The sequence below is a fragment of the Macaca fascicularis genome, chromosome 18, assembly GCF_037993035.2.
Source record: "Macaca fascicularis isolate 582-1 chromosome 18, T2T-MFA8v1.1".
NCBI classification, from domain to species: Eukaryota; Metazoa; Chordata; class Mammalia; order Primates; family Cercopithecidae; genus Macaca; species Macaca fascicularis.
The window spans coordinates 54275131-54293990 of record NC_088392.1 but is presented as its reverse complement, the minus strand read 5'-3'; the positions used below and the strand labels follow the sequence as shown (position 1 = coordinate 54293990).

The 18860-nt window shown below is 42.4% G+C and overlaps 1 protein-coding gene across 4 annotated transcripts in view; it reads left to right on the top strand.

Moving 5' to 3' along the window:
- GALNT1 (polypeptide N-acetylgalactosaminyltransferase 1) overlaps window positions 1-18860 on the top strand; it is a 322829-nt gene that overhangs the window by 187522 nt on the left and 116447 nt on the right. For 3 of the 4 annotated variants that reach the window (XM_045377653.3, XM_065534311.2, XM_074022588.1), the window contains exon 1: window positions 9857-9996. The exons of the other annotated variant lie outside the window; for it this stretch is intronic. The gene's annotated coding sequence lies outside the window, so the exon portion shown is untranslated. Of the gene's footprint in view, window positions 1-9856; window positions 9997-18860 lie in introns of those variants that run through there. 4 annotated transcript variants of the gene reach the window in all.

Sequence of the window (18860 nt, the reverse complement as noted above, 5' to 3'; positions counted from 1 at the left end):
AACTAGCTGGGCGAGGTGGCGGGCGCCTGTAGTCCCAGCTACTCGGGAGGCTGAGGCAGGAGAATGGCGTGAACCCGAAAGGTGGAGCTTGCAGTGAGCTGAGATCGGCCACTGCACTCCAGTTTGGGCGACAGAGCGAGACTCCGTCTCAAAAAAAAAAAAAAAAAAAGAAAAGAAAAGTAAAAAGATCTGCAGCAAAATCAGTCTATATAAAACAAATTAAATGTAGCACGAATCTTAATAACGTATGGGGTGTAATGAATGATAAACCATTTGATCTTGGTTTCTGAAGTATTCATCTTGTAGCTACACATATTTAGGAGAAGTGTTCCATTTCCTTTTCTACAAGTCCAACTAAATTTTTTGGTTCTATGGAAAATAATACATATGCAATTACAGTATTGTAAGTGCCCTTTATTGGAGTCTAGTTTTTTAAATCAAGTTATATACAAAGCATAGAAGATAATAATAGTTCTAAAACACAATGGAAATGTCATAAACCTTCATGGTGTAAGAGTTGTGAGATAGAAAGGGAAAAGGAGCTATGAAAACGTAAAGGTGTATGCAGCCTCATTTTTTTTTATAATGAAGACTTGAGAGATACTGTCAAAAGTTGAATGATCAAGGAAACACTTTACCTGTCAATTTAAAGTTACAAAGTAAGCCAGTAGAAGAACTATGTATAACACTACTAAGAAACTTTGAGAAGAGGAGGGAGACAGGAGTGGTGTTAATGAGCTCTATTCCTGGTCTTTGATACGTGGGACTCAATAGATATTTGTGTATGATATCTTGGCTCATTAATCCCAACTCTGCTCCCTCCTATGAAGACTTATACATCCACACTCTTCGTCGTGTGATTTTTCGCATGCTTCCTGGTAGAGCACATATAGTGCCATCCCTACTCTGTTGACTCTCGCTTTGGCCACGTGAATTATTTTCAACAATGGAATGTGGGTGGAAGTGACAGTGGCCAGTTGTAAACAGAGGCTTCCAAAAATATCATGTGTTTGTGTTGCTCCTCTTGAGCTGTGGCCGTCTGCCATGGGAAGAACATGCCCTAAATAATGGCCACTCCTTTAGCCTAAGTTCCAAAATGAGAAGATGCATAGAGCCAAGCCTGACAAAGTCCAGCATAGGTGCAGACAGTGACTCATGAGCTTGAAATAAGTGTTTGTTGTTGTAAGCCACAATTTGGGGATTGTTTGTGCAGCAGCAAAAATTGATAAACATACTATCTGAAGTTGATAAACCAAGAATGGGGACTATATTATTTAGAGTTAGAGGAAGAATCTATAAGGAGAGGGAGGCGTGGCAACCACTACTTCTAAAGACTGTGTTGGGAAAGAGAGTTTACGTTTTTTATTTCACAGAAACCTATCCTATGTGAATATTTATCATATACCCATTTCCCTTTAAAATATAAAAAGTAAAGTGCATACCATCCAGGAGGTGATATAAGCCTTTAAAATGCAAAACATTATAGCAACGATGTGATGAGACGTCTAGTTTGTGTCAGGAAAAAAAGTGCTGCAAATGATTAAATTGTAGGAATTCAGATAAAAGAAAAGATCAACCTGACAAGAGGTTGTAGACAGTAGAGAAAACTGCACTGGGATGAAAACGTTAGAGTAGAGAAAAGGTGGACGAAAGTAGGCAAGGATGAAACAGTGTAACACATAACATGGAGAGCATGGGGAAGGACACCGTGAGTGGTAGGGCTAGACAGAGAATTCTTATGCGTGAGCTGTAGCAAGAGGTCTCAGGTAGTTGGGAGGGGGACCGCTTGTGAAGGGCCTGGAATGCTTGACTGATCTGTGTGGACATGAACTAGATGTTTTGGAAGGTCAACATAGCAGGGTTGTGTGGGGTGGGGATATTGTATAGTGAAAACACGATCCTCAGAGATGGTGGAAACTAACTTATGGGCCATTTAGGCAAGTGGTGTGGCAGATGTCAAGGCATTGCTATTAATTCATGTGGCTTTTGTTACTACATCCCCTAGGCCCAAACTGACAAAAATCAGTGCCTCATTTTTTTGTGTTGTTGTTGTTGTTGTTGTTGTTTTGTTTTGTTTTGTTTTTTACTAGAAATATGTAGGCTGTTATTCAGATAGACTGGTTGGTTGCCCTGCAGGACTGCAAAGATATAACTTGAAGAAAGAAGAAGCCAGGAAAATGTATTTTATAAACCTTTGAAAGCCACTCCTAACTAAAAAAGACCTGCAGTTATCTTGCCTACCCTGTGCTACTTGACATGGGAATTTTCATTGAGGCTTTCTAAGGCTTTCTAAATGCTATCTAACAATATCATAAATTCATATGCATTCATAGTTAAAATGTTGGCATTCTTACTCTGTAGTACCTCTTTTGAAGCGATTACCCATTGCCTCTTCCATTTCGCTTTATTTGAAGTTTATGTCATTTGATTTTCTTTTTAAGTGATGCCTACTCTACTTTCCGTAAATTTTATATTAATGACTTTGTGACTTCTTAAATTTTCAGCTTTATTTATTTATTTATTTATTTATTTTTGAGACTGAGTCTTGCCCTGTCACCCAGGCTGGAGTGCAGTAGCACAATCTCAGCTCACTGCAACCTCTGCCTCCCGAGTTCAAGCAATTCACCTGCCTTAGCCTCCCAAGCAGTGGGACTACAGACAGGTGCCACCACGCCTGGCTAATTTTTGTATTTTTAGTAGAGATGTGGTTTCACCATGTTGGCCTGGCTGATCTTGAACTCCTGACCTCAAGTGATCCACCTGCCTCAGCCTCCCAAAGTGCTGGGATTATAGGCATGAGCTGCAGCACCTGGCCTCAGTTTCTTAGGTTCATTTTTGCTTACTGTCTTCTTCACCCTTGTTGACCTTGTGCCCAGATGGTATGTCTTGGGCCTTATCAATGCAGGCCGTGTTCCACTTGCAGTGCCTCCAGCTTGTTTTCATTGATGTATCAACTTTTCCACTCCTCCATGTTTGCTGACTTCAGGCTCCAGCTATGTCTCTGATCTAGCAGTTCATAGCATTTTTTCCATTGCAATAAACATGATAGCCCATTTAAATGTCCAAAGTATATATGTGGAATTCCCAATAGTCTAGCAGTAAATTTTCCCTTTCCTTTCTGACTCAAGAAAGTCTATTGGAATGCAAGAAATTGGGAGTGACTTTTTTTTTTTCATTTGAGACAGAGTCTCACTCTATGGTCCAGGCTGGAGTACAGTGACATGATGTCAGCTCACTGCAACTTCTGCCTCCTGGGTTCAAGCAATTCTCCTGTCTCCGCCTCCTGAGTAGCTGGGATTACAGGTGCCCGCCACCATGCCTGGCTAATTTTTGTATTTTTAGCAGAGATGGGGTTTCACCATATTGGTCAGGCTGGTCTGGAACTCCTGACCTCAGGTGATCCACCCGCCTCAGCCTCCCAAAGTGCTGGGATTACAGGCATGAGCCATTGCACCTGGCCCAGGGGTGATGTTTTTACAGGAATAATCTGCAATCTGACCTCATTTCTGTTTTAAAATTTTATTCTCAACTTCTGGTTCCAGTACAAGGTGGAATAGTGGATGGAGTACACTGCCTACTAAGAATAGCTAAAAGCCCTGAGCATCATTTATGAAACAAACAGAAGAGTCTAAGAAGAGTCTAAAAGGTGGAGAGAAGAAGACAATTGACTAGGGATCTATAGGGATTCATCCACCATTGATCTTGGGATCCAAGGAATGACAGGGTAACAAGTTCCCTGAGGATTTTTTTTCTTTTTTTTTTTTTCTTTTTGAGATGGAGTCTTGCTCTGTTGTCCAGGCTGAAGTGCAGTGGCATGATCTCAGCTCACTGAAACCTCCATCTCCCCGGTTCAAGCAATTCTCCTGCCTCAGGCTCTGGAGTAGCTGGAATTACAGGTGCCCACCACCATGCCCAGCTAATTTTTTTGTATTTTTTAGTAGAGATGGGGTTTCACCATATTGGCCAGGCTGGTTTCGAACTTCTGACCTCAAGTGATCCACCCACCTCGACCTCTCAAAGTGCTAGGATTACAGGCGTGAGCCACTGAACCCAGCCAAGTTCCCTCAGTTTCCTTCTTGCCTCATAGATCCTGGACCAAGTGCTGGAGAAGTGGGCATCCTGGGAACATCACAGGAGCATTTTTTAAAAAAAAACCCATAAATGCCTATTCTCTCTAGTCAAAGGATCAGGAAAGGGGCAACCTAGCAAGAGAGAAAACTTTTAGAAAATAATTGCCCTATTCCAACCAAACATTGAAGAAAAAATATTTGACCTCACCCTATCCCTGTCCATAGACGCTGAATAGAGAGCCTAGACTGCCACGTTCACTCTGTTGTAACAAGGCACCTGATCTCACACCCTGGTGGGAAGGAGTCAGAGAAGACCGAGTGGCCAAGTGGAGACCCAGGGCTTTCATCCCTGCCCAGTTAACAGAATGGACAGCACTAAAATAAACAAAAAACCATGACCCAACGATAGGTAAGGGCATTAAGTTGAGTAAAAAAGCCAATCTCAAAAGGCCACTGTATTAGTCCATTTTCATGCTGCTGATAAAGACATACCTGAGACTGGGAAGAAAAAGAGGTTTAATTGGACTTACAGTTCCATATGACTGGGGAGGCCTCAGAATCATGACAGGAGGCGAAAGGCACTTCTTACATGGTGACGGCAAGAGAAAAAAAAATGAGGAAGATGCAAAAGTGGAAACCCCTGATAAAACCATCAGATCTAGTGAGACCACAAGAACAGTATGGGGAAACCGCCCCGTGATTCAAATTATCTCCCAATGGGTCCCTCCTATAACACATGGGAATTATGGGAGTACAATTCAAGATGAGATTTGGGTGGGGATATAGAGCTAAACCATATCAGCCACATACTGTATGATTCCATTTATACAACATCCATGAAATGACAAAATTATAGAGACAGGGAACAGATAAGTGGATGCCAGGGGTTAGAGATAGTGAGGGTGGGGAAGAGGGTGTGGCTATAAAGGAGATCTCTGTGGTGATGAAATATTTCTTGATATATTAGAATGATTTGGGATCCTAATGTCTCAACATGGAGTCACTTCTATCAAGTAGTATTGAGTCCATAGTGAAGTTGTTTACTCCTCAAAGTGCTAAATGTGTGTGTGTGTAATGGCTTGAGGTGATAACACCTGCTCTTGCCTGGTACTACCTGTGACCTGAAATGAACAGACAGAAATTGAAAAGTGGCTGAGTTAATGACAGTGGACATATCTGAGAGGATCCTGAAAGCAGCAAGCACCTGGCCTTACCCTAGATGCCTTCAGAGGCTCTGCCCATGAGAACTGTGAGGTCATCTCCCAACTTGGCAACTGTTACTGCAGGCTCTGCCTGAGAGAAGCAGAAGTGGTGACCCCCCCAACCCCTTTCTGACATCTGAAAGACTTCTGTACCCGCTGGACATGTCTGTCAGTGCGTTGGTCTCCCAAGCCCATCACTGTGGTTCATTACCCACCTTTGATGACTGCCTATGTGTTAAATATTAATTACATAATTGATGGTGTGTGAAGACCTCACAATAAACCATGAATTTGAACATATATAATTGGCTACTGAGTCATTGTGAAACCTCTCCACTTTGGTCAGAGTTAGCAAACCTAGGCCATAGGAAATTAACGTAACAGTTCTGTATCTTGATTCGGGTGGTAGTTACAGGAATCAACTCGTGGTAAAATGGCATAGAGCTACACACACACATTGCACCAATATCAATTTCCTGGTTTTGATATTATACTACAGTTATATAAGGTGTAATCATTTGGAGAAACTGCGACTATTAGTCACTGTTACCTGCCCCATCTCCCACAAATGCCTAAAATGTACTGCTCTGATCATCACAAGGCTTTGATGACATCCTGACTGGGATGCTACCTCATCTCCCCAGGGCTGCCTTCACCTCGCTGACATGACATGATCACCACCCAATGGATGAATGGACCAAGGTTCGTGCCTGCATCCAATTTGCCTTCTCTTGTTCCTGGGCCTCATGACAGTGAGTGGTCGTGACAGTGATGATGTCTATGGGTAGGGGAGCTATGAGAGGAAGAAGCACGTGCATGTTTGTGAGGCTACAGCCACAAGACAGAGCTGCCAGGCCTCTATTTGGCAAAAGCAAAAACAAGGAGTAAAAAAAATCATAAAATAATGGTGCTTATACATTCTTCATGATTCCAAGTACTTCATATCATTGGACATCTGTGTGGGCTAGTTTGTGTCTGTCCCTCTCTCATCCATTACTCTCTTCTATTCCTTCCCACAAGTGGGTGCTTGACACACAATTCTGTATAACCAACCTCTACTCTTCTCCCTTTCCTGCCTACCATTTGGGTGAGTTGTTCCTGGGCAGTTTACCCTGCTTCAGGCAACCTCCCACATCTCTCCATTAAACCAAATCCACCCTAGATGCCATTCATTTGGTTTCTAGATAGTTGGGAACAAACAACTTGGCCTTCTTCATAAACTGAAAGAATATTAGCATCATTTAGATGACAACCATTTTAAAGGGGGCCTGATAGAAAAAAATGCCCTGAATTAATAAGTCTACTCCAAGGAGTAGCTCCCCTGGTGTGCTTCCTGGAGTCGGGGGCTGTGGTGAGGGGATGCAAGGGCAGATAGGCTACTTCAGGTAGGATTGTTCAATTTCAATGGTCTCCACTAATTCCTCTTCTAGGGGTTAATTTCTTCTATGGTAAGATCAATGAAATCATGAAAAATCCTTAAAAATCCATAAAATCATGAAACAAATCTTGAATCCTACCATTATCCAGCCCAAAGGCAATGTCCCTTACCCCACAGGCATACCACGTGCATTACTGGAGGCAACCAATGAGTCCTGGGGCAGAGCCAAAGAAAAACAAGATTAACACTGGGAAAGAAAACGTTCTTACTCTGGATTCCCTGCTCTATGCCCTTTCAACTATTCCTTCTTGGCAAATCTTGACTTTGTTGTAAAGCATCTAGTTTTTTCCTGCTCTCAAGTATGCTTACCCTTTTCTTCCCCATTTTCTGTTCTGTTAGTACAGTGAAGACACATTTTGGAATGAATAGATGTAGACTTGGATTGTTGAAGGGTAAATGTGCTTGGTTATAAAAACAGTTGTGAAAAGTGCATTTTATTACATGGTAGAATTATGTGGAAACAGCACACAATTTTTCATTTGTCTTACAGGTAGTTTTCATTGCAAAGAACTTGTCATAAGCAGATTAAAAAGGTACTATTTTCCTGGGCTATTTAATGGTACACAGTTATCTTTTTTCAAAATTGCTTTATTGAGGTAATTGCACATACCATAAAATTCACATTTCAAGTGCACAGTTCAGGTAGTTTTAGTAAATCTACAGTAGTACAACCATTACCACAATACAATTTTAGAACATTTATATCACTGCAAAGAGATGTCTTGTGCCCCTTTGCAGTCATTCCCCATATCTGCCCCCATATCTAGACCACTGATTATCTGTATTGATTTGCCTTTTCTAGATATTTTACATAGTCATGTGCCACTTAATGACAGGGGTATGTTTTGGGAAATGCATTGTTAGGCAATTCTGTCATTGTGGGAATATCATAGCGTACACTCACAAACCTAGATGGTATAGCCTATTGCTCCTAGGCTGTAGACCTGTACAGCATGGGACTGTATTGAATACTGCAGGCAATTGTAACACAATGGTATTTGTGTGTCTAAACACAGAAAAGGTAATGCATTGCACAACAACATTATGAAGGCTACCTCACTTGGCGATATGCACTTTTCAGCTGCATATAATCTTATGGGACCACCATTATACAGGTGACCCATCATTGACCAGGGCACAGCTATAAATGGATCCTACAATACAGGCTCTTTTGCATCTGGCTTCTTCCACTTAGGCATTCCTTTTATTGAATAGTAGTCCACCGTATGGCATATACTGCATTTTATCTATCCACACAGCAGTTTCTGGACATTTGGACTGTTTCTACTTCTTGGTTATCATGAATAACACTGTTATTAATATTCATGTACAAGTTGCTGTAACAATTTATCTTCAATTCTCTCAGGCATACACCTGGGAGTGGAATTGTTGGGTGATAGAATACTTTATGTGTAACTTTTTTAAAAACCTGGAAAACTGATTTCCAAAGTGGTTGCACCACTTTACATTTCCATAGGCAACGTATGAGGGTTCTGATTTCTCCATCTCTTCACCAACACTGCTATTGTCTGTCTTTTGTACTACAGCCATCGTAGTGGGTGTCAAGAACTTTCTTGTTGTGCTTCTAATTTGCATTTCTCTGTTAACTAATGATGTTGAACATCTTTTTATGTGATTGTTGATCATTTATGTATCTTTGGTAAAATGTCTATTCAGTTGTTTTGCCCATTTAAAATTAGATTATGAGTCTTGTTCCTGAGTTGTAAGAGTTCTTCATAACATTCTGGCTACAAGTCCTTTATCAGACATATGATTTGCAATCTTTTCTCCAAGATAGAGTATTTTTTAATGATGACAACTTTATTCCAAAGTGAAGTTTCCTTGTGGAACAGTAACAGGCTAGTCATGATTGACTTTGTTTCAAAATATTATATAAGTACTTTTAAAATAGTAACTTTTAACTTTTATTTTAGAATACTTGGAAGATGTAGATAAGCAAAAACAGGATAGTAAAATTCCAGAGATAATCTTCAGGGTTTTTTTTTTTTTTTTTTTTCCGGGCAGTCTTTGGTTATGTGAAGAGATGCAATATAAATTTAAAAGTTTAAAAGTGGGACCACTTAAATATTATAAATATTAAGTAATCTCTTATTGCTGCTCTTGGTTGGCAAGCAATACGACACAAACCTCTGAATTATTTAAGTAGAGAATTAATTTATTAAAATAATGGCTGGTTATGCCTCGCGTGACTGACAGAGCCAGGGTTTTGTCTTCTATCTTCAGGGCAGGGTACAGCTGGGTATTGGAATTGTACCAAACAGTGTTTCCCAAGGGGGCACAGTGGGAGGGCCCATCTCCAGGCACTGTGCGGGAGCCACTTCCCCAAACAGTCCCCGTTCTGCAGAGGCCCGGGCGTTGTTGCCCCCGAGACCCGGGTGCCTGCCCCGGTGGTGCGGGTGGTGGGCCTCCGCTCTAGCAGTCCTCCCTCAGTCCCGGGCCTCCTGCATCGTGGTCGCCAGGCGCAGACTCAGCGCGGCTGACAGCGCTCCAGCTCCCGCGCTCGCGGCCGCCTCGGGCAGCCCACCGGGTTGGGGCGGCCCCGAGCTCGGCCCGGGGGCCGATCCGCTGTGAGGGCTCCTCCATCTCCTCCCACCCCGTGACCCGTTTGACGCGCAACGGCCCGAGTAGTCTTTAACTTGCTGCGGCAGCCTCTTTGTCCCGACCCACGGTCGGGGGCACCTCTCGGCCTGGCCTGGCCCTGCCCGTAGCTGTGTGAGCTGGGCCCGGGACTGGGCTGGGGGTCGGGGAGGGGCACCGCGCCCGACCCCGGAGTCCAGAGCCCGAGGGGAGTGCCGCGGCCCCGCGGTGGGCTCGCCGCAGCGGAGGGGGCGCGCATCCGGGTGAGCGCCGGCGCCCCCGCCTCCCCCGCGCAGCCGCACGGGCCGCCGCCGCCGCGGAGCACGCAGCGCAGGAAGGACCGCGCCCGAGCGGCCTGCGGGGCGCCCCTGCGGCCCGGGCCCGCCGCGCGGAGCAGCCCCAAGTGAGCGGCAGCTGCGGCGGCGGCGGCATGCGGGGCAGCCCGGAGTAGCGCGCCGAGCCCGCGAGGCCGGGCGCGGAGGCGGGGGCGGGCGCGGCGGAGGCGGGGCCCGGGCCGGACCCGCCCGCCCGCCGGGGGAACCGCCGGCAGTGGCCGAGGAGGCGGCGCGGCGGACGGCGGCCCGAGAGTAGCGCCCGCGCTGCGGCCCGCGGGACCGCGCCGCGACCGCCCGGGCCGGCCCGGAGGAGCGCCTGCCGCCGCCGCCGCCGCCGTCGCGCGCCGAGCGAGGTGAGTGTTCGCCCGCGGCCGGGCAGTCCCGGAGCCGCAGCGGCTTGCGCGGGTCGGAGGTGGAGGAGGAGGCCCCGCCGCGGCCGCGTCCCCAGTCCCTTTGTGGCCGGCGCTGCCTGGGGCCGGGGAGCGGGCACGCTCGGCGCGGGTTCGGGTCTGGGATCCCGGGGCCGTTGGACACGCGGCGTCTCTGGTTGGCAGCTTTGGCGAGCAGCGAGTTTCCGTCCTAGTTTGACATTGAGTTAGAACCGTTTTTCTTTAGAAGACGGAAGTTTGTTTTATTGACAAAAATAAAGCTAAATATGGCTTCTGGGTTCGGCTGTGTGGTACTTGGAACCGCGGTGCCAGCCTGACCCTCGCGGCGCCACGGGGGAGGGGAGGACACGCCGGCAGCGGGGGAGGGGGCTGCCCGGCCCGCTGCCCCGGCGGAGGACCCGGCCCTGAATTACCAAATGTTTGTGGTTGGGAAGTAGCGGACTTTAGGTAATGTGGCAGCTTTTCCTGGAAGAATGAATGAATGAGATGTCATTTACTCACCCATTATCAATACAATGACCATTTAAACATTTACCAGTAATTGGGATGATCTGCATTGTCATTGCTTCTCTCTGGTCAGCCTTGCTAGATGAGGTTCCCTTACCCCCAGATTTGTGACCTTGTCCTCTTTCTCAAAGCCACTAAGCTAACCAACCCGTCAACCAAACTCACTTGGCATTTTGTTTGGTCAAGTGGGCAATAGGTAAAGTAGCCTTTGTGAACTGTTTCTGGAGGGCAGAGAATGTCACTTTGATCATATTTTATGTTTAATACATTGCTTTATAATAATTCATGTCAAGAACACTGAGAGTTAGGAGGTCTTGTCATTTCACAGATGAAGTAGTGAAGGCCCTAAGAAGTTGCAACTTTTCAGGTCACAAGCTGAGCAGCAGAGTTGGGATTCAAACCTAGACCTTGTTAGTCCAGTCCTCTTTACATCACATCTGTGTCCAGACCTGGACTGTCCGGCGTGGGAGCTACTATCCACATGTGACTATTAAAATTAAAATTAAATTTTAAAAATTCAGCTTCTCAGTCACACTAGCCACATTTCAAGTGTTCCATAGTTTAATGTGGTTCTCTGCTACAATTGAACAGCCCTGGTCTAAATTATACATCCATTTGTTCTGTCAGTAAATATTTACTGAATGCGATCTGTCTATGAGGCACAATTTTAAGTTCTGGGTATGTGGTGAATAAGGGAGACACAATGTCGTTGCCCTAATGGAATTTACATTTTATATGATCCTTTGAGGATGTTTCTTTCCATGGTACTCCGAGTCCTGCTATTCCAAGTGTGGATGGTGTACCAGGCAGCATCCCTGTCTCCTCAGACTCAAGTAATGCAGAATGTGAAGCCCCAGTCCACATCAACTGAATCAGTATCTGCTTTACCAGGATTTCACGTTATTTGTATGCACTTTGAAACCTGAGAAGCCTTTATTCAGCGTGCTGGTGATAACTGGGTTTAATGACTGTTCTGCTGGCTTGTTTGGTGCCTCTTAAGCAGCAGACTGCAAAACTCTTGGGAGCACTCACCATTTATGCAAATACTTGTTAAATGCCTGGCTTTCTCATTAGAGTTTAAGCTTTATGAGAGCAGAGATTGTGGCTTCCTTTTCCAGCCCTGTGTCCCTGGAGACTTTACAGTGCCTAGTAAGCAGTCAGCACTTGGTATAAATGCTTGTTGGATAAACGAATGAGTGTGCTAGGATACTTAAGCGTGGTTGTTAGCTGGGTGTGGTGGCATGCGTCTGTAGTCCTAGCTATTCCAGAGTGACAGAGCGAGACCCTGTCTCAAAAAAAAACTGAAAACCCAACAACAACAAAACTGGTTGTTAATCCCAAGCAGTTATGGGCAAGGTAATTCTCATGGCATCAGGTGAGAGAGCATGGAACCAGAGTCAAAATGAAGATAGATCTGTTTGTAACTTTTCAGTGGGACGCTCCAGTTACTCTGACTGGAGTTTTGCTCCTGGCTTACTTGCATGCCCTATCCCTCTTTTTAATAATACAATAATAATTTTGAATCTGAATCATACGTTAGTGCTTCATATAGTTTTTTAAAAATTTTGTATTTTTTTAGTTAGCTAAGTTCCAGACATTATTTGGATTTCACCAGTTTTTCCATTAATATCTTCTTTCTGTTCCAGAATCCAAACCAGTGTACTACTTTGTATTTAGACAGCATGTTTCTTTAATATTTGGTTTGTGACAGTTTCTGTCTTGTCTGGTTTTCCATAATGTCGGTGGTTTTGAGGAATACTGTCCTCGCTTTCTTTGATGGACAGCTTTCCATACTCATTCTCATGAAAGGTCACAATCAGGTTGACCCTGTTTTTGCTTTTACTTATTTATTTATGTAAATCTGTCATGCTTATGTAACATACAACTTCGGTACTTTGTTTTCAGTAACGGATTTCTTGGATACAGTTCCTAATTGGTTGAGATTCAGAAGAGTGTTATACCAATGCAGTTATATATCAAGTTTTATTTTTTGATGGGTTAAGAGCTGGGCTGAGGTAGAGGCGGAAGGAAAGAGGAGAGATCAGTTAAAAGAGGCAGTTAGGCAAAGAGGGACCAAGGCAAAGGGACTGACAGATAATGGAGGAAGAGGAGTATGGCAACTTCGTAGAAGAGAGTTAGGAGTGAATACTTGCTGTTTGTTCATTTATTCAATTAGTATTTATTGACTCAGCGGTCCCCAATCTCTCGGGCACCAGGAACCAGTTTCGTGGAAGACAGTTTTTCCATGGACCAGGTTGGGGGCCAGGGGAGTGGTTTCAGGATGAAACTGTTCCACCTCAGATCATCAGGCATTAGATTCTCATAAGGCTTGTGCAACCTAGATCCCTCATATGTACAATTCACAGTTGTGGTTGCGCTATGAGAATTTAATGCCGCTGGTGATCTGACAGGAAGGAGGGGGAGCTCAGGCAATAATGCTCACTCACCCACTGCTCACCTCCTGCTGTGTGGCCAGGTTGCTAACAGGCCACAGACTGGTACTGATTCACGGCCTGGGGGTTGGGGACCCCTGTATGGAGCTATTAATGTGTGCCACACCCAGTGCTGTAGTCTCAAGATAACTGAGGGATGGACAGCATTAAATAAACATGCAAATAAGTACATAAATACAATTCATGATTAGTGCTACACAGAAGTAAAGGATGCTGGAGAGATTGTAGGTAGGGGGAACTTCAGGTTGGCTGGGTTGGGGAGGAGGGCTTCTCTGGGTATGTAACATTTAAACTCCTGCACCTGACTTTTGGGGACCCTTCAGAATTACCCTCCACATTTCTTATCCCATTTTTATATTATTTCACAACCCCGACACATGCCTCTTTCTTCATAGGCACTTTGCTTATTTCTGGTTCTGTACCTTTTTATGTGATTTCTTCTCCTTCCCAAGATGTCCCCTTCTCCACCTCCGCTTGTGGAAGTGCTACCTGTTTTTCATAGATTTGCTCAAGGCCTTTCTCCTTGATGAAGTTATTCACTGTTGTTTTATGCCCCTTGAGTGTATGGTGTTTAAGGGGAGGGATAACCGTTTACATTTATATCTGTGTGTCCTCATTTAGTCCTCAATTACCTGGTTGCTCCCAGTGGTATCATTTTGTAAAGCTGTAGTACAATTTTCAGACCCATAATAGTGACATTGAAACAGTCAAGATACAGAAAACTTCCATGGTCACAAGATTTCCTTATGTTTTTTTTTGTAGCCACACCTACTACCCTTCTACCTCCATCCCCTCCTTAAACTCTGACAATTACTAATTTGTTCATTTCTGTAATTTTGCCATTTTAAGAATGTTTTGTAAATGGAGTGTCTTTTGGAATTGGCTTTATTCACTCAGCATGATTCCCTGGAGATTAATCCAGGTTGTTGCATGTATCAGTAATTACTCCCTTTTCATAGCTAAGTAGTATTCCATGGTATGAATGTACTTTTATGGATCTTTTAACCATTTACCTGTTGAACATCTGGTTGTTTCTAGTTTTTGGCTATTGTGAATAAAGCTGCTGTAAGCTTTTGTATATGGGTTTTTGTGTGAACAGAGTCTTTATTTCTCTGGGATATATGCCCAGAAGTACAGTTACTGGGTTGTGTGATAATTGCATGTTTAGTTTTTTAAAAAACTGGTGAGCTGTTTTGTAAAATGTTCTAGAATGGCTGGAACATCCCAAAGTGCCGGGATTATAGACGTGAACCACCATGCCTGGCCTGTCACCATTTAGCCATTCTGATAGGTGTGTAGGGATATCTCATTGTGATTTTAAAGTGCATTTCCTTGAAGGCTAATGATGTTGAACACTTTTCATGTGCTTATTTGTCATCTGTATGTTTTCTTCATGAAACTATCTTTTGTTCATTTTCCAATGGGATTGTTTGTCCTTTTTACTATTAACTTTTGAGACTTCTTTATATATTCTAAATACTGGTCCTTTGTTGGGTATGTGGTTTGTCTCTAGTTTGTCTTTTCATCCCCTTGATAGGGTCTTTTGCAGAGCAAAAGTTTTAAATTTGTTAAAGTCCAGTTTCTCAGTTTATTTGTTTATGGATCATTCTTTTTGTTGTCAAATCTAGGAACTCTTTGCCTAGCCCTAGATCCTGAAGATTTTTCTCTTGTGCCTTTTTTCCCTAATAGTTTTGTGGTTTTACATGATCCAGTTTATGAAGCTGAGGTTTAGGTCAAAATTGTGTGTGTGTTTATACATGTGTCTATGGATGTCCAGCTACTTCAGCACCATTCCTTGAAAAGGCTGTCATTCCTTCATTGAATTGCCTTTGTATCTTTGTCAAAACGCAGTTGGAGCTGGGAGAGGTGGGCGTGGGCCTGTAGTCTCATCTACTGGGAGGCTGAGGTGGGAGGATCACTTGAGCCCAGGAGTTTGAGGTTGTAGTGAGCTGTGATTGTGCCACTGCATGCCATCCTGGATGACGGAGGGAGACCCTGTCTCTAAAAAAAAGAAAAAAACTCAGTTGGATATATTTGTATGAGTCTGTTTCTGGGTTCTGTAATCCTGTTCCATTGATCTATGTCTCTGTCCCTCTGCCAACATCACACAGTTTTGGTTACTGTAGCTCTTTGATAAATCTTTAAATGGGGTAGACTGATTCCTCCTACACTTTTTTCCCCCCAGTTATTTTAAGTGTTCTAGTTCCTTTGCTTTTCCGTATAAATTGTAGAATAATCTTGTTTATATCTACAAAAAAAAAAAAAAAGTCTTTCTGGGCTTTTGATAGAAATTGCAGTAGACCTGTATCAGTATGGAGAAGATCGACATCTTTACTATGTATGTTGCATTTTTCAATCTGTGAACACAGGTTTTCTCTCCATTTATTTAGATCCTCGATTTCTTTCATCAGCATTTTGTAGTTTTATCATGCGATTCCTGTACATATGTTTTGTTAGTTTTTATTGGATTTGTTTTGTTACATTTGTATGTAACAAAAATATTTAATAAATATTAATAATTAAATAAATAATTAATAATTAAATAATAATTAATAATAAATAATTAATAATTAAAATATGTCTTTTTATATTTTAATAATTGTAACGGTATTTTTAGTTTTGATGTCCATGTACTCATTGCCAGTATGTAGAAATATAATTAACTTTCATATGTTGATTTTGTATTCTATGATCTTGCTGAACCTACTTATTACTTCTAGGAGTTCTTCTGGAGATTCCTTGGGATTTTCTATGCAGACTACCATGTTACCTGCAAAAAGGGACAGTTTTATTCTTTTCCTTTTTAATCTGCATACTTTTTCTTGCCTTTTCTTGCCATATTGCACTGGCTGAAATATCAGCACTATGATGAATAAGAAGGGTGAGAAAGGACACTCTTTCTGATCTTGGGGAAAAGCATTCCTTCAGTCCTTAGCTATGAGTATAATGTTAACTATAGAATTTTCATGGATGCTGTTTATCAAGTTAGGGAAGTTCCTCTCTGTCTATCTTCCTGAGAGTTTTTATCATGAGTGAGCGTTCAATTTTGTCGTGTTTTTTGTTCATCAGTTGATCTGATCATGTGATTTTTCTTCTTTAACCTGGACATGGTGCATTGTATTGATTTATTTTTTAAATATTGAGCCAGCCTTACATCCATGGCATGAAACTTGGTCACAGTATAACACTTTTCGTACATATGTTGCTGAGTTCCATTTACTAATATTTTGTTATGGAATTTTGCATTTAGATTCATGGGGGCATTTAGCGGTGTTTCCCTCTCAGCACTGTTTTCTCTGTGTTCCACAAGCTTTGGTTTGTTTTATTTTTATTTTCATTGAATTCAATGTCTTTTTTTAATTTTGTCTTGGGACTTCCACTTTGAGCCATGGTATGTCGAAGTGGGCTGTTTAGATTCCAAGTATTAGGAAATTCTCCTTTCATCCTCTGTTTTCGGTTTCTAGTTTGATTCCATTTTGGTTGGAGAGCACACTCTGTGATTTCAGTTCTTTTAAATTTATTGAGGTTTGTTTTACAGCCTAGAGTATGGTCTGTCTGTGGGTCCCTGAATGAAATGTGTTTTCTGCTTTTACATCCTGTTGATTGATGATGCTGTTGAATTCTATGTCTTTGTTTGTTTTTGTCAAGGCATTCTATCAGATGTGGAGAGAGAAGGCCAGTTATTTTCTCTGAGTATGGGTTTCTGTGTTGATAGTTCTTTCAGCCCTTGAAAAATTATACCACTTTCTTTTGGCTTCCATGGTTTATCAGGAGAAATCCACTGTCATTCTAATACTTTTTCCTCTGTAGAAAGGAATCGTTTTTCTCTCACTGTTCTCAGGATTTTTTCTTCGTCTTTAGTTTTCAAAAGTTTCATGATGATACATTTTGTTGTGGATTCTTTTGGGTTTATACTGCTTGGGGTTCACTCAGATTCCTGAATCTGTAAGTTTATGTTACTTGCCAAATTTAGGAAGTTTTCACCATTATTTTTTTGAATACTTTTTCAGCCTGCTCTCTTTCTCCTGTTCTGTCAAGACTCTGATGACTGGAATGTTCAGTCTTTTGTTAGGATTCCACATGTTTTTGAGGCTTTGTCGATTTTTCTTTAGTCCATTTCTCTCTTACTCATATTGGGCTCTTGTCTTCCAGTTCCTTTCCTGTGTCCTCCCCTCCCTTTCTGCTGCTGAGTCTTTTTATTTTGGTATTTTTCAGCTCTAAAATTTGCTTTAGGTTTTTCTTTATATCTTGTATTTCTTTGTTGAGACTTTTTGTTTATTTATTCTTAATTTGTTTCAAGCATGCTTGCAATTATTGAAGCATGTCTATCACAGCTGCTTTAAAATTGTTGTCAGATAATTCTAACATCTCTCATCTTGGTGTTGCTGTCACCTGATCTCTTTTCATTCCGTTTGAGTTCATCCTGGCTCTTGGTATGATGAGTGATTTTTAAATTAAAACCTGGATGTTTTTATATTATACTATGAGATTCTGGATCTTACTTAAGCCTTCTGTTTTAGCTTGCTTTGTTTTGATACCACCCTGGCAGGGAAAGGTTGGTGGGGAGGGCATGTGGCACTGTCTAGTGATCACTAGGAGAAATTAGAAGTACAGGCTCCCCATTTAGTCTTTCTTGACCCAAGAGGTATGGTATCTTGTTTCCACCAGGTGGGAGTAGAGGTCCAGGATGTCTTGGGGAGAGGGTGTGTGTGTGGAAGGATGCCTTGTTACCAGCTGATGTAAATGAAAGCTTGGGCCACCTACTTGGCCTTCTCAACACCACCCTGGTGTGTGGGAAGTGGATGCCTTCTTATAACCTGGTAGGTATGTGAAGTCTAGGCTACCCACCTGGCCTTTGTTGGCATGGGTCAGGGTAAGGCCACAGTTTTTTTCGGTGATGTTGGTCTGGAGTAGAGTGGTTTTTTTTCCTATCAGTTTTCTGTCTCAGTAGGATGTCCCTTTCTTGGTCTTTTGACTTTTTTCCCTTCTGCTCCTGTTAATATTTCCAGGTTTCAGGTTGCTGGCATTTTCAACTCCAGAAAGCTGGGATATATGAGGCAAAAATAAGTCTCAGGGAACCTACCATTTTATTGTTCCTTGCATCCTGAAGTCCCTAGCCAGTCTGCCTTCTTCTCTCTACAGTTAAGAATCTTCTCATGTTTGTTTTGTATGTAATATTCAGAGTTTTCAGTTGTACTTAGTGGGAGGAATAGGGAAAATACATCTGTTTCATCTTCCTGAAATTGAATATTCCTGAAGGATCAGTTTGTAACGTTTCTTCTTTTCATGGGCTGATGTTTTCCTAATATATGTAAAACATGAATTGCAAGAAAAATGAAATTAAAAACCACAATATATAATTTCCATTTCAAAAATTATTGGATTCAGTAGATGTAACATTTATTATCTGTCAAACTACTATCAAAGTTTCTAAATGCTTACTCTCACCCTCTCTCCTTACCTTCTCATGGACTAGGTGAGTGCCAGTTTGCCATCTAGGAACTAGACTTTGACTAGCACTGCCTGGAGTGTTACTGCTTGATTCTTTTTAAAATGATAAACTAGTGATTAGCCATTCAGTTGAACTTCTCTGCTGTTTTTCGTGGATTTTTGTAGGGACGCCTTCATTGTGAAGCCTGTTTTAGTCCTTAATGTGGAGGTATGTTTGGGATTGTTTTGAGGACAGATGTAGCAGCGGTGATGAGAGTTGAGAGTGCATCTCTGATTTCAGGTGATCCGTTTGTTCTTCAGTGTTTAGAATTCTTACAAACTTTTACAAATTATACATTCTTATAAATTGTTATAAGAATCCCTTAAATCCTTCGTTGTAATTTATGACTTCTAATGTTAGAGAACATATGATTGGTT